Here is a 14130-nt window from a genome sequence, read left to right on the forward strand (position 1 = left end):
TGGAAAAAGGCTGGTGTGTAGGTAACTTTACGTCAGATTGAGGAACAATATTTTGACGCTTTGTTTTAGTTAAAAATTTAATTCTACCTGGGACATAATACGTTTATCCCATAGGAGCATGTTGATCTCATCACTTCCCACAATAGAGATTATTATATGTGCTCATTTATTGCCTTTAAGCGTAGAATTTAGGCAAACAGCCCTCTCTGTTAACCTACGCAAGTTTTTGGTGAGGCCTCGAACTGGCTTCTTTTTTTTGCTTGCTTGGAGTAAGCACAACGTTTACTCTGAAAGTTTACCGAAGTCTTGAGTTATACTAAATAGATTGTAATTAACGTGCTGTTTTTTCTTCTATGTATACATCGTGATGAATTCTGTAAATTTACTTGTTGATGCAGCGTCAGGAATACTGCGATAGGTGGAGTGCTCAGCGTGGAGGGTTAGCATCATTCCCGGGTGTCATGGAAAAGATTCGTGGTCGTCGTGTTTTATCGCGCATACGTGACCTATTTCTTAAAATGCTCGTGCGAGTTCAACGTCGGCGCTTCTCATGGGTCTGGAACCTAAGTGTTTGGTGAGTTCTTCCCGCTATTAAGTCTATTTACATTTGCACGTCAGTTTTCAAACGTGCCACAGTTTGGGAAATATTGCCCTAAAGGAACATATAAATGTTGAAGGTGGGAAACTTATTCTGTGGTCGACGCAACTGGGGCACTGCTGGTGTAGTGGTATCATGCAAGATTCCCATTCTTGCGACCCGGGTTCGATTCCCGGGCAGTGTAAAATTTTTACATAGCACATTTATATCTTTCCGTTTTCCTAACCTCGCATGGATATTCTGTAGCTAACCGTAGGCAAGTTTTGCCTTTGCTTGAATATGCACGAATTTTTAAGGACGCAGTATTTTTAAGGACGTGTGCGCATGTGGCGATCCTTTTTAATCTATCTGTGGATAAAATAAAATATGGACATTAATTTAAAAAATGGCCACTAAAACCGATAGCGGCGCTGCTATCATTTAAAGGAACGAGAAGGACAGAGTCAAAACAACAAACTTGTTAACAGCAAAGTTCACTGGAAAATTGATTGAACAAAAATGTTGTACCAAAATAAGAAGCTAAAAAAAGACGAGACAGAAAAGATAGGAGATTAACAATGTATTTTTTGACATGTCAGATTTTTCATGGATTGTATACTTTTGAATAATTCCACGCTGAAAATTTTGGGGAAATATTGCCCTAGAGGAAAACATAAATGTTATGAGGGGAAAAGTTTATTTTGTGATCGACTTCATTGGCGCAGTGCTGGTGTAGTGGTATCATGCAAGATTCCTTATGTTTCGCGATGAAAACGTTATTTGCTTTAAAAATATAATTTAATGATGCATTATTTTTCTATACGAGGATGCTCACTCTGGCACGATGAATTCTTTGCCATTATATTTTGACGAAGTGTCAGAAACGTTTCTATCACACAAATTCAGCGTGAATAATCGGCAATCCTTTCTGAGTCCAATTCTTAGATAAGTTATCTGTTTGTGATGTTTTCACCCGCTTTCACGACCTACTTCCTCAAATGATCTCACTCGTTCGCCATTAGTAAATCCCACGGGTCCCGAACCGAAGTCTTAAATGGGTAATCTCTTGGATTCAGTCAATCTACATTTGCATATGAGGTTCTATACGTGACGGAACAGACCTTCCCCCTTTATTGAAGGGTTAGGTGATGAACTAGGTGCTTTGCCTTCGGGGCAAAGTTGTAATGAGTTCTCGGCTGGCAGCCGGATATGCGGTCTAGAAGCGCTATTTTAATCCCTATGCTTGTCATTCTCCGTAATTATCTTCGCCTTTTGCGATGGCCGCTTGCAAGATTGGATGTTCCGGGCGAGAATGGATGGCTGGAAATGTGTGGTCAGCTGGGATAGTGTGCAAGGAATTGCTTGTCGAACAACATTACTCTCATATCCCTCCTCTACGATTTCCTCGGCGATGAAGATGAGCGCCTAAGAGTTCGTGGTTGAATATAGTTTATCGTTTTCCAGTGAATTTTAGTTCCTAAGCCTAATCTTTCTTTATTTAAAAGATTGTTTCTTTATTTGGGGCTGAAGATTTTTAATAAATTACCTTGTTCGATCAAAGAGTTAAAGAGTATAAATAAATTTTGTAAAATGGCCTAAGATTGGTTGTTATCCCATTATCATATAAATGTTCTTTTTTGATGTGTTTGTGAATAATATACGTATTATTATATATTATTTTGTATATATTATTTTTATATTTTTGTGACAGGAGGAAAAGGAAATTTATTTTTTTCTGTCCATATGTTATAATTTGTTCTTGTTTATTGTAAATTATTGTCACATATATGTTCAATAATGATAATGTTTCAAAAAATCATATATACTTTCTTTTTGTTCTCTGGCCTGCCTTGAATTTAATTTTTAAGATAGTAGCTTCCATGCTGGTTTTTTATTTTAACCATTGAAGCTACCTAAAGATTCATTAATTTTGTGTTGTTAAAAAAGTGTACATTCAAGGTTGGAGTAATAAAGTCATTCATTCAATTAATTTATTCATTCACATAAATGATTTTATGTTAATTAGTTTATGCTCACCGCCCCGAAAGCAGAGAATTTTAGGTCCTTTTTGTTGATAATGTTTGCAAAAAATTTGCATACTTGTTACCATTCATCTGATTTTGAAAAATTTGCATGTATTTGTCGAAGGTAAAAAACTAGATTTTATGGAAAATTTTGAAACAGGAGTGCATTCTGAGTTGTTTGGATAAAGTCTTGTTAAAGAGGTGGTGCTGTCGATGAACTCACCTTTCCTTTAGGTTAGAGTCCCTCAACCCTTAAAATCCTTGCAGAAAAGTTTCTCGGGTATTCCACCGGCTGATGCCGTCCATGTCTCCCGACGTTTCGATCCGCGACATGCTGATCATCCTCAGGGGAGCTTCCGAATGAAATCTTCCTCCCCTGAGGATGATCAGCAAGTCGCTGCTCGAAACGTCGGGAGACATGGACGATATCAACCGGTGGAAAACCCGAGAAACTTTTCTGCACCTGATACGCCGGGAAATCCTTAAAGTCCTTGTCTGATGACCCTGACTGCCCCTCTATTAGGAAATTGAGTCCCCAACCGAAAAACCTCTCATTCCTACTTCTAAATTTTTCCCAGCTACACCTCCCAGAAATATATATATACACCAGGCTACCTGCTTTTTATTGAGGCAACTCTTGATAATTATGTGAGCGTTGGAATCGGTTTAGAAAATAAATTGCTCGGTAAATTACTAGAGCTGTTTGTGTCTTATTACAATGAATTTCCACTAAGTGAACTCGCCAACAATCGATTTGATTTAATATATTTATAGCGGGGAATCTAACGAATAACAACGCCGGATGATCACTAACGCCCACGCCCTGTATGGAGGCCACATACCCAGACGGGATTCGCACCCGCGACTTTCGGTTTGCGACGACTTCACAGAGGCCAGCTCTTGTTTGGCCGGCTAATGTCTTTATCATATTCCACGGAAAAATGTTTTGCGATATACTATAGCTACATCATTACATAATCGTAATTTAGTAAATTTAACATTAGTTGAACACTGTTAAGGTGTCCGATAAACGGTAATACCGGGAAGAATCGGGAGTTTCTAGTCCTTGCAATTATGCATGAATTATTCTTGAATTTTTTCTCCAGCCTGGAATTTCAAACTATTTTATTTATAATTAAATTTATAATACTTATAATAAACTTTTACTAAAGAATTGTTGCCCAGAAGGTCACAAAGGTATTTTCTAGGAGAATACTTCATACAAACTATATATGTTCGAGGAGTGCTATCAGAAGCCCAAAATGAGAAAATGTGATGTGGTTTCAGTGTGCTAATGCGTTTGTAAATGCCATTTTCCTTCAAAAGATTATGCTAATCCAGCAGCTAGCCTTCATGATCTTTTTATATCTATTTCAAAGAAAATTTCAATCGAACTTCCCTCTGCTCTATGTTTTTCTTCAAAAATATCATTTAACTTTGCCAATGATGTGACTTATTAAAAAAAAGTTAAACCCATCAACTCGATTGCTATCGGAATTGGTATTATTTTACCAAGCCAATGCGATGCTTTTTCAAATGAACGAACATACTAAGTGCACATTTAATTTAGAGCATGTGATTCCTCCGTAATCACTAATTTACAATTCCGAAAAAAACATGAAAAAGTGAAGATTCTAATGTTTCAATCATGACATTAATTATAATAATCCATTTAATTTACATATCAATGAGATTTATCGAGTCAATTATCATATAATATTTGTATTATATAGATTTAAATTTACTCGAAAGAATATGTTTTATCATAAAATATTATAAATAGCCCTTTGTGAAAAATAAGGGAATTGCTGAAGATTGGGTTACTGTGACTTAAATATTTTAACTGCTAGATTGATTTTGTTTTTTGAACCCCGAGGGACCTATCTATTTAATGATGTGAATCTAATTATTGAACATTTTATGCGCGCTGCCATTTTACTGGATCATAGCAATAAATGGGAGCCGATTTCAGTATTAAATTTTAATGAAATAGTATACGCTTGGTTAAATGGCTACGCTGTTAGAGGAATTAATAGGGCAGATTTAAAAAAAATATCAAAATCGCTTCTAAATCCGATCGTTGCCAATTAATTAAAGATTTAATGCTCATTAAACTGGAGCTGAGGGTCTTCTGCAAAAGCGTCATTTGATCATAAATGATGATACATAGGAGCTTTCCGAAGTAAATAGACGAAAATGGACAAAAAATGGGAACGATTTTTCTCGGTATCACTTTTTAATCCCCGTTTTTTGTTAATTCTTTTCAGGAATCATAAATTCGGCGCCAAGTTATCAAGGTTCATGATTTTTCTTAAAATTTATAGTGTGTGATACAAAATTTGTGATGGAGATGATTTTATATGTATTAATAAAATGCATTCATCTACTTTATGATTAAAACATTTTATAATAATTGTCGAGTTTTTAAAATATCCTTCGCACCTCTTCTTAAAGGCATAAATAATTCGGGAAAAGTTTGTGGTAAATATTTGATGGTGGGGCTGTCTGTTTGGGGGAAGTATGGCGCAAGATACGCTTATGGACTCTTTATTTAAAAGCTAGGATTCGTCAAATGTGTTGTGGGAGTATGAAAAAGTGAAATATATGTGCTATAACGCCCGTATACGACCTCACCTTCAATATGCAGCGGGCATATGGAATCCGGCACAGAAAAAGTAAATTCGTAAACTTAATCAAATACGACGGAATTCTGCGCTATTCGTCAGAAACTGCCATTGGCCTATAGAAACCGTTGCACAGTTCTTAATCGATTGAGACTGGTAGCTGCTAGAGACACGGAATCGCAATGTTTTAATTTTTGGGTGGCGTAAGTTTTGAACGAGCAGTTCCTCTCTCTCTAAGACAAAATGTGACCGGTCGATACATCTATCTCTTGAATGCACATTAAGAAGAGCCGCCCTCACCCTAGCCTGGTGGCTCATAAGTGATTCAATATCATGTCCTTTTTTGAAAGAGAATAAGTGAAAAATGACGAGTTAAAACATAAATGTAATTCTTTTTCTATAAAATGAAGATTTAGGTTGTACGCCAACGTGCCCTAATCATGCAGGGAATAGGAAGAAGTTCAGGATAAAAATATTTTAGTAAGCAAAAAAGGTCTTTGTCTTTGAACAGAGATGCGCTGCTTGTTCAAAACTTACGCCATCCAAAAATAAAAACATTGCGATTCCGAGTCTCTAGCAGCTCCTTTAGTCCTAGTATTAGGTCCTTTTTTGCTGACTGAAATATTTTTACCCTGAATATTTTCCTATTCCTTGCATGATTAGGGCGCGTGGTGTAGAACCTACATCTTAATTTGAAAGGAAAAGAATTACATTTACGTTATAACTCGTCAGTTTTCACTTTTCTCATCTTTTTTTAAAATATATTGGACATCATTGCTTGCATGACGAAATGTATGTGACAATTACTAACCATCCTTCATGAAGTCATTTATAATCTTGCATAAAATTAAAGTTATGCGAGCACAAGTTTTATTCCCATTGAACAAGGTGTGTTAAAACTTGGTGGTACCATAAAAGTCTTCTTAGTGATCGCTTTTTTATTTCCTCATTCATGTCCGACATCGGATGCTCTAAAGTAGCTCGCATCCTTTTAGATGGGCAGTTTTCATTTTTAGGAATTCTTTATTTTTAAAATATGCCTTTGAACCAAAATTAAGGAAAAAAGTATTCGGTATTTCCTCTGAAGTGGAGGAACGTACAAATACACCAGGTACACGTTTACGTCGCGTTGGAAACAGCTTTGTACTTGTTAGATAAATTTCCAAGCTATCTTCTTGAAGGAGTAGCCCTAGTAAGAAGAATTGGATGGCTTCTTTACGAAGTTGCCATTTAACTTTTTCTTTTTCGCGTTGCCTCATACCCTGGGATCCCACGTTACTTGGTGATCAAAGTCCTTCGTCGTGCGCTTTCAATTTGATTTTTTTTTCTTTTGAAACGTTTCCAAGACGTCTCGCGATCTCGGCGTGAAATTTTTCCAGACTCCCTCGTCAAGGTAACTTCGATGATTCCCAGTTCGCACCGGAGGGGTTGGATGTCTATTAATTAGGGAACAAATTCTTTGAAAGTATAGCTTTTTCTCCTTTTTTCGGCTATATCAACTTCAAAAAGGAGAAGAAATTTTCCTAGGTCTTCTTCAGTTTACGCGACGGATAATTACAGTGTGATGGAGTTCATTGGAAAGAAATTGAAGCTCACAAATATCGTCTTCTCATCAAGACCTACCGGTTTTACTTGCAGTGCTCATGGCTTTGCCTATTTGTTGAAATGCGCGTACAGATTTCGTTCTGATTACTTTTTTCGACTTTAATTGCCTTTGGAAATGTCACTACAATTTAATAAGTAATTAAAAGTACTGGGTGTGTTAATTTTGATGCATTTATTCTTAATGTTCTTCATTTGCGATTGCATTTCATCGAATTGGATTTAAATTTATGTATTTTCTCTCTACTTATTAAAACAAATTCTTTTTTCATTATGATTAATATGAATTTCAAAACATTTTAATTTCAAACTTTTCTCAATTTTAACATCCCGATTTTCTTTCATCAGCGATACGTCATTATCGGCCATGGAACTCGGAACGCGACTTTCGTTAAGTTTGTCACTTGATTGGTTTAGAAGACTATACTTTCCTGATAGGATGATCCCTAAATAGATCATTTTTGAAGCATTGGAAATAATATATGTTATCATAATAATATCTATGTTGCCATCGAATTATTGCATACGCTTTTCATAATTTTTCAGTTTCATAATCGTTTTCGCATGAGAATATTGAAAGTGTTTCTAAAACTCTTGGCAAGGGATTGACTTGAAAACCATTGAAGCATCCATAAAATAGTTTGGTAAAATGGTATCTATTTTGTTGTTATTATACAATGGCTTTGAAATTATGTAATGATGAACACTTTTCTGTGCATAAACTTGCCTTGATGCCCAGATATTTTTGTATGTGTTTTCTGCTATATGTATCGCATAGAACCCCACCAAAAGAGTGGTCTCCTGGGGTGCCTATTTTCATTACATCAATAGCTGATGCTTATTGCATGCTGTGATTTATGTAAACAAATGGAATAAAGGCGTATGTTATTATTAAAATTTGAGTATCGCTGATGCAATAACAAGTTTGATATCCATCTACCTGAACTGAAGTGAGAGTAGGGATAGCTTTTGATAGGCTTTGAAGAATGATAAACATCTTGTCAGTTCACTTGAGACTTGTCATGACTTGTCATTGACGAATGTCATGAGATTTACGATATGTGAAGCTCTGTCAATCAAAGAATGAATTTCGTGGGACCTTCCGTCAAATTCGGTATCATTTATCGAATATTTTTGCTAAATTGAATTGCTGTTTCAAAAATATACAATTTTAGTCTTTCCCTTTGAGGAAAATTCAGCAGTCTTTTTTTTCCTATGCGTTGTGTCGCATGCAGAGATGGTGACAGTCTTTCCTTTCAGAGATTCAATCTTTACGAATCAAGTCTCAGGGGTGAATCAATCACTTGGTTCTTGTGACTCTCAATGAATCAAAAGAATTGAAGAATCATCAATCCGTTGGAACGACTTACTATGCCATGAATCGGGACTCAAAGATGAAAAATAATCATAGGTCCAGAGATCGTGAAATGGTTGATGCCAGATTACTATAACTAACTGCGGGTATTCGTTATTTTAAAGAAATTATAAATTCAGGTCAGGAGAGATGAGAAACCGCAGTAGATAATTGAAAAGCATTTAAGAATTATTTTTCCCGCAGTGAATTATAATATTCATTAACTGAGCAGGGAATAACAGTCATAATTCTGAGATATTAAACCGACTACATTGATGCTCTCGTTAAACTGAATGAGTAACAGTTCAGAATCTATTTTATCGGAAAAGAACAGGGTATTTGAATACCGTCATATAGGTTTTACTCTGGGGTTAATAATGCGTGAACTCACTTCGGCACTGCAGGTTTAATGCTGTTATTACTATCGAGGCAAGCCTTTGCTTTCCGTCCCTGTAAAGCAAATATTATTATGTAGTAGAACTGTAATAGCTTTACTGTGCCCTTTTTACATTACCCTCGTATAAACGGAGCCATTTCCGAAAGTAGTTCAATCGATTAAAGAATTAAATGATTTAGCTAGTATTAAGTAATTCATTTCATTGTGGGGCCATAACGAGCAAATTACTCTGCAAATTCTTATGATGCCTAACTTCCACTTTTTCTGAACTGACAAGATGGTATCATTCTTCAAACCCAGTTAACCTTCAGAGCTCAACGCGGTGGTTGTAATGATCGATTTATTGAAACTGGAAGCTTAAAGGGTCGATGATCGACTTTATTCTGCCCAATGACTCATGAGTCATTTGATTCACTGAAGACAAAAAATTAACCTTTCAGCAGTATGATTCAGATTTGGATTCTAACAGCTGATAAATCCTAAAAAAATCAATAAGTTTTAAAAAGTTTGTCTTTCTATCGTTGCTAGACGACGTCGGCTTAAAATTTGGCTCTTTTGTTCCCGATTTAACACTTATGATTAAAATCCCCGCCTTTGTGTGGATTCGGAGCCTCGTCGTTCTTGCCAATCAGAGATTTGGATTCGGATGCTGCGTGATCGATAAGAGATCTTTTCCCTGGCGTGCGGATATTGCCATGCGAGGAGGGAGAGGAATGCCCGGAGGACAAGAGGGATTCGCCTCAATATCCTGAATGCGACGGAGGTGTGACCCTTCGGAAGAAAGAGAGGACCTTCTTTGTACGTCGGTCAATTCAGTAGGTTCAACTAAGAATGTGCAGAAATCTTACAATACCTACCTCCTACCTCTTCAATGTGGTACAGAAGATTCCGGTTAATTGGGACATATCGAGACATGTGCACTTTGCCCCAATTAGGCGAACTATCCTGTATATGGGCATAAACAAACGTTGAAATGATGGAGAGAAGACTAAAGAATGTTTATAATGCTACATAAGTTTATTAAACTATTAATTTCATTAATAAATCAGCGAGTTCAGTTAATTTATTATCATTTTTAAGAATTATAACAATTTAGTTAAAAATATTTTTCACAGCCTCGGGCGATGATGAATGAATGTCTTTTAAGGAGTCCTATTAAAGAAAATTCCTATCCTCTTGCGGATAGGATAACAACAAGAGCTTTCAAAATAGGGAAAGAATAGGAGCATTTGTGAAAAATAAGAGTAAATCAAAGGAGGTAAATATAAAAAATAGTATTCTGGAAACATTTAATTTCGATGCGAGTATAGAGTCTATGTCGCCGACTAATGGCCCAATAAAGCGGCATGCTGTCCCAATTAATCCATATTTGGTTATGATTAAATATTTTTAGAGAAAGATGGAAGGGGGCACGAGTCTCTCCCATACAGTGGCGTAACTAGGAATATGCTTTGGGGGGGGGGGGCGGGGGGATGAAGAGGGTAAGTGGGGGCCACCCCCCCAAAAAACGGGGAGTTCAGGAAATATTTTGAAACTTAACATGCCTGAAAATGCATTTTACATCATTTTGGCTCTTAAAATTTAACTTTAAGCAGATTCAGTTGCTAAATATCAAATTCAGACAAAATTATTTGAAAAATTTTTGATTTCTCAGAGGCTTTTGGGGGATCTCCCATCCCCATAGTTATCCCCCATAGTTACGCCGCTGCTCCCATATTTTTCCATAGTGGAAATTACCCTACGATACATCTGCTTAGGAGACCACTAGTCTAGAGGCGTCTACCCTTTTACACTACATTTTTCAAATGATGTAGTTAAGATATCCCGGCGAGAATAAACTCCATTTTGTGCAAGACACGGGCGAAAAAATACTTCGGAAGATTTTAGGAGGAATTCGATTATAGGTCTTTTACGTGTTGCCATGCTGCGTCGCATGTGGTTGAATTTGTTTGATACAAATGGAATGCAGTTTGGAAATTCCCAGTTCTATGAGAAAATTTAGTGGACAGAATTCTGGAAGGCGAACGTACTGAATTAGTTCCTTAGCTGGCCGCATTAAGACGCCAATAAGCTTTGAGTTAATTCAACAATTTAACCAGAGTCCTCTGGATGGCAGTTCTCTACACTACTCCCTCATAGGGTCGAGTCGTTCCATACACTTCCACAATGGGAATTGAATAATCCGCCATTTTAGTTCTTCCGTCTCTATAGAGCCTTATGGGGGAAACTGATATAAACCAAGTTTTTTCATAAATACGCGATTCCCGTCGCATTTTCGGTAGTTATAAATTATAATATATTCAGCATTGATGTAGTAGGAACATTTTATTATCAATTTGTGAATTTTAAATCGTGAAAAATAACAAATAATCGTGCTTCAGTTAAGTTTTGATTCATTCACAGGACGTTTTTCTGGATATGAAACTCTCATATTTAAGTCGGAAACAGGTTAAATCATTTCCGAAACTACTATTATTACTCTCAGGGCTACTATATAGCGATATGTTCTTGTCAAAGGAATAATGTCAGATTTTGAAAAGTCCAATATCAGCTGAGAGAGAATTGTTATCTTCAGATTGGAAGAGATTTCGCATGTTATAACCAAGTAAACTTCCATGAAAACGGCGCAATGGATATTATCCGAGGAATTTGAGGACGAGTCTGTTCAATTTTAAGTGCCGACAAATCGGAAATATTATCCTTCCCCAAAATTAGACAAGAAAAAATATGGAAAACACAAGCTGACATGCAGTTTATGTACTTTTCACAAGAGTTGCAGATCATAAAAGATATCATCGAAGGAGGTATATATAGGAAAAAAACTTCACATTTTTTCAAAGTATATAATGTACACATGCCACAAATGTTACATTTTCAGATTTCCAGAATGATTTAACAATTCCATTGAAACTAAGATTATTTACATAATCAATGCAAAATAAGGAAATGAAAAATATATCGTAAGTACACATGATAACATTTCTATTAAAATGGATTCAAATTAGTAAGAGAGAATGATGAATAGGTGATAACAGCTGCCACACATCTTGCATTATTCTCAATGTTACTATGTTCCTTTACCACCAATGACATTGACTACTGGAATATCTGAACCTGAAATATCTGAGGTTGTTTAGATTTTCGGTTTCTTTTCATTAGAAAAAATCATGAAAAGAATAATAGCATTCCATTTAGTAATAATAATAATTTCGGGCATATGTTGTAACTTTCACGGGAAAACATTTATAAACGTATTTCTCTGTGTCGTATTGAGCTGTTCCTCACTCTGAGGGTGTCTACTGGTAGAGAGGCTTAGCGAGTAATCCTCCGCCGCAGAAAAAGGGAAGACACCGGTCAGTATGGGCCTATGATACCTGGGGGCAAATGGGCCCGGGATATATAAGGCGGCGTTGTCCCGCGAGCACTGGTTTTCTTATTTTGGTGAGGCTCTCGTCGAGTATTCGACGCTGAAAGAGCAGTTCCCGAGAGACGGACCCAAGTCACCTTGAAGACCACCGCTACCTCCGCGGCCAAGGTAATAGCCCACAACTGCCCCAAATCTTCCCTTATCTTTCGAGGCTGGTTGATTTTCTTTAGCCGGTCACAATTTGGAGGGATTCATTAACGAATATTCTTTTTGTTAACCTTCCTTCGGGCGTAATATTTGAGCTGTTGAGTCCAGGCTGAAAGGCAATTTTGCAGAAAAATACTCTGGTGGTACAATTTTAAAGTCCACAGCACCATCATTAGTATAGTCTGAAACTTCAATGATGTCTTTCGTGCTATGCATAGAGCACTTTACACCCCGTTATACGGCCTCGAACTTATCCAGTATCGATTAGAAGTGCTCTTAGGGTCATTAAATACTATTTCGTGTAATACATTATTGAATGTGAGTTCTATAAGAGCAGTGTTCTAACTTTGCAAAGTCATTTAGTTGATTATGCTATTATTTTGCTTTATTAAGCTAAGTTATCCGCCCTGATCTGTCGGCAAATACGAAAAGCCTACATTGAGCGTGTCAAAAACAAACAGTTACTAAGACCGCCGGGAGTCTTTACGGGGATCGGGTTGGTATGGTGGCTAGAGTGTTGGCTTTCCACCCGATGGGCTCGGGTTCAAATCCCGGCGGAGGCAGAGAATTTTCAGAGACTGCCCGATTCCTGCTTGTATGTAATGTGGAGAACATTTCAAGCGCAATACTCCGTCCGTCGGATGGGACGTTAAGCCGTGGTCCCCTAGGCGCCTTTCGTTAAGAGCAGGGTTTCCGGTGGACGCCGGGTTTCTCTCCACCCTTCCTTCCACATTCCCCATCCCTCATGGCGCAAATGACCTCAGCTGTCGGTCACCTCCTCTAAAAACCATACCTACAATGGTCTTTAACGCATCATGGCGCGGAGAAATGAAAAACAAAAATGTTGCGCGTGTCAAATGCTTTGCGCCCGTCGGAAGGTTATTATGTTTTTTTTTCAATCGGTTTTTTTATTCTACCTTTTGAAATGTCACAGCACTCCTCAGGTCTTTAAGCACGGTTCAGTTGTATCTCAGGTCTTGACGGTTGGCTTTTTGTGCCTTACGTCACACATGGATTGAAATTTGCTCTTGTATCTTGATACACCGATGCCTCTGTTTGTAGACACTGGCATGCAAAAGGATTGAAGAGTTTAGAGGTCAATAAAAGCGAAGATGCACCGTTGTTCTCTCCAATCCCAACTCTGTCTCAGGTCTGGCCTTTTATGCGTCTGCGACTGGGAGAAGAGGAGCGGGATTAAGGCAAGAGGGTGGCGGGGTGGCTTTACTTAAGCGATCGCGTGTGAGTAGCAGGAAATGAAGGATAGCCTCGTATATGGACGGACAGCCGTCTCTGCGTGTATTGGGAGCTTCGCCGGAGGGGGTTTGCCTGTATTATGGGGTTAGTATTTGAGGAGCTGGACGGATGGATGGTCAAAGGAGATTGCTTCCGTTTGTGCCGTCAAAAGCATCACTATATTTCCAGGTCCGGCAGAAAAGACAAATTAAGAGAGATATGAAGTCAATGGTTTGCAAGGTTACTCTGTGGAATCGTGACATGGTGGATTAAATAGTAAACTTTGTTGTATTCCACACAGTATTTATTAAGAGACACCAACGGTCCGACCTTTTTGAGTCGTTATCATGAGGTGAAGATATTCAAGTGGCGATATTAACCTCTTGATAATGACCTAAATAGGCCGAAACCGGTTGAGTCTTTTAATAAAAATTGTGTGGAATTGTGTAGGAAGAGTTTAAAAAAAACCTAATGGAGAGATATTTTGCTGAACAGATAACTCATTCAGTTAGCGATTAAACCAGAAGGTTATTTTGGTTAGTTGAGGGTAGAGCTCTCCACGGATTAGGCCACTGGCGTGTGAAATGCACGCATTCATGGTAGGTGGGCCCGCGCCCGGAACAATGGAGTGGGGGGAAGCACGTGCTCCGGTCGAGATATCAGGGGACGGAAGAATTTTAAAAGCTTATTTGAAAATGTTACTTTACTTTTAATTTTCCTAATAAAATTATTTAATAATAATAAT

The 14130-nt window shown here is 37.5% G+C and overlaps 1 non-coding gene across 1 annotated transcript; it reads left to right on the top strand.

The window, feature by feature from the left end:
* Positions 1 to 711: 711 nt before the first annotated feature.
* Positions 712 to 782, top strand: Trnag-ccc. The gene has a single exon. It is a non-coding gene; the product is annotated as a tRNA-Gly (tRNA).
* The last annotated feature ends 13348 nt before the right edge of the window (positions 783 to 14130 follow it).

Source organism: Ischnura elegans, chromosome 9 (genome assembly GCF_921293095.1).
Source record: "Ischnura elegans chromosome 9, ioIscEleg1.1, whole genome shotgun sequence".
Classification (NCBI taxonomy): domain Eukaryota; kingdom Metazoa; phylum Arthropoda; class Insecta; order Odonata; family Coenagrionidae; genus Ischnura; species Ischnura elegans.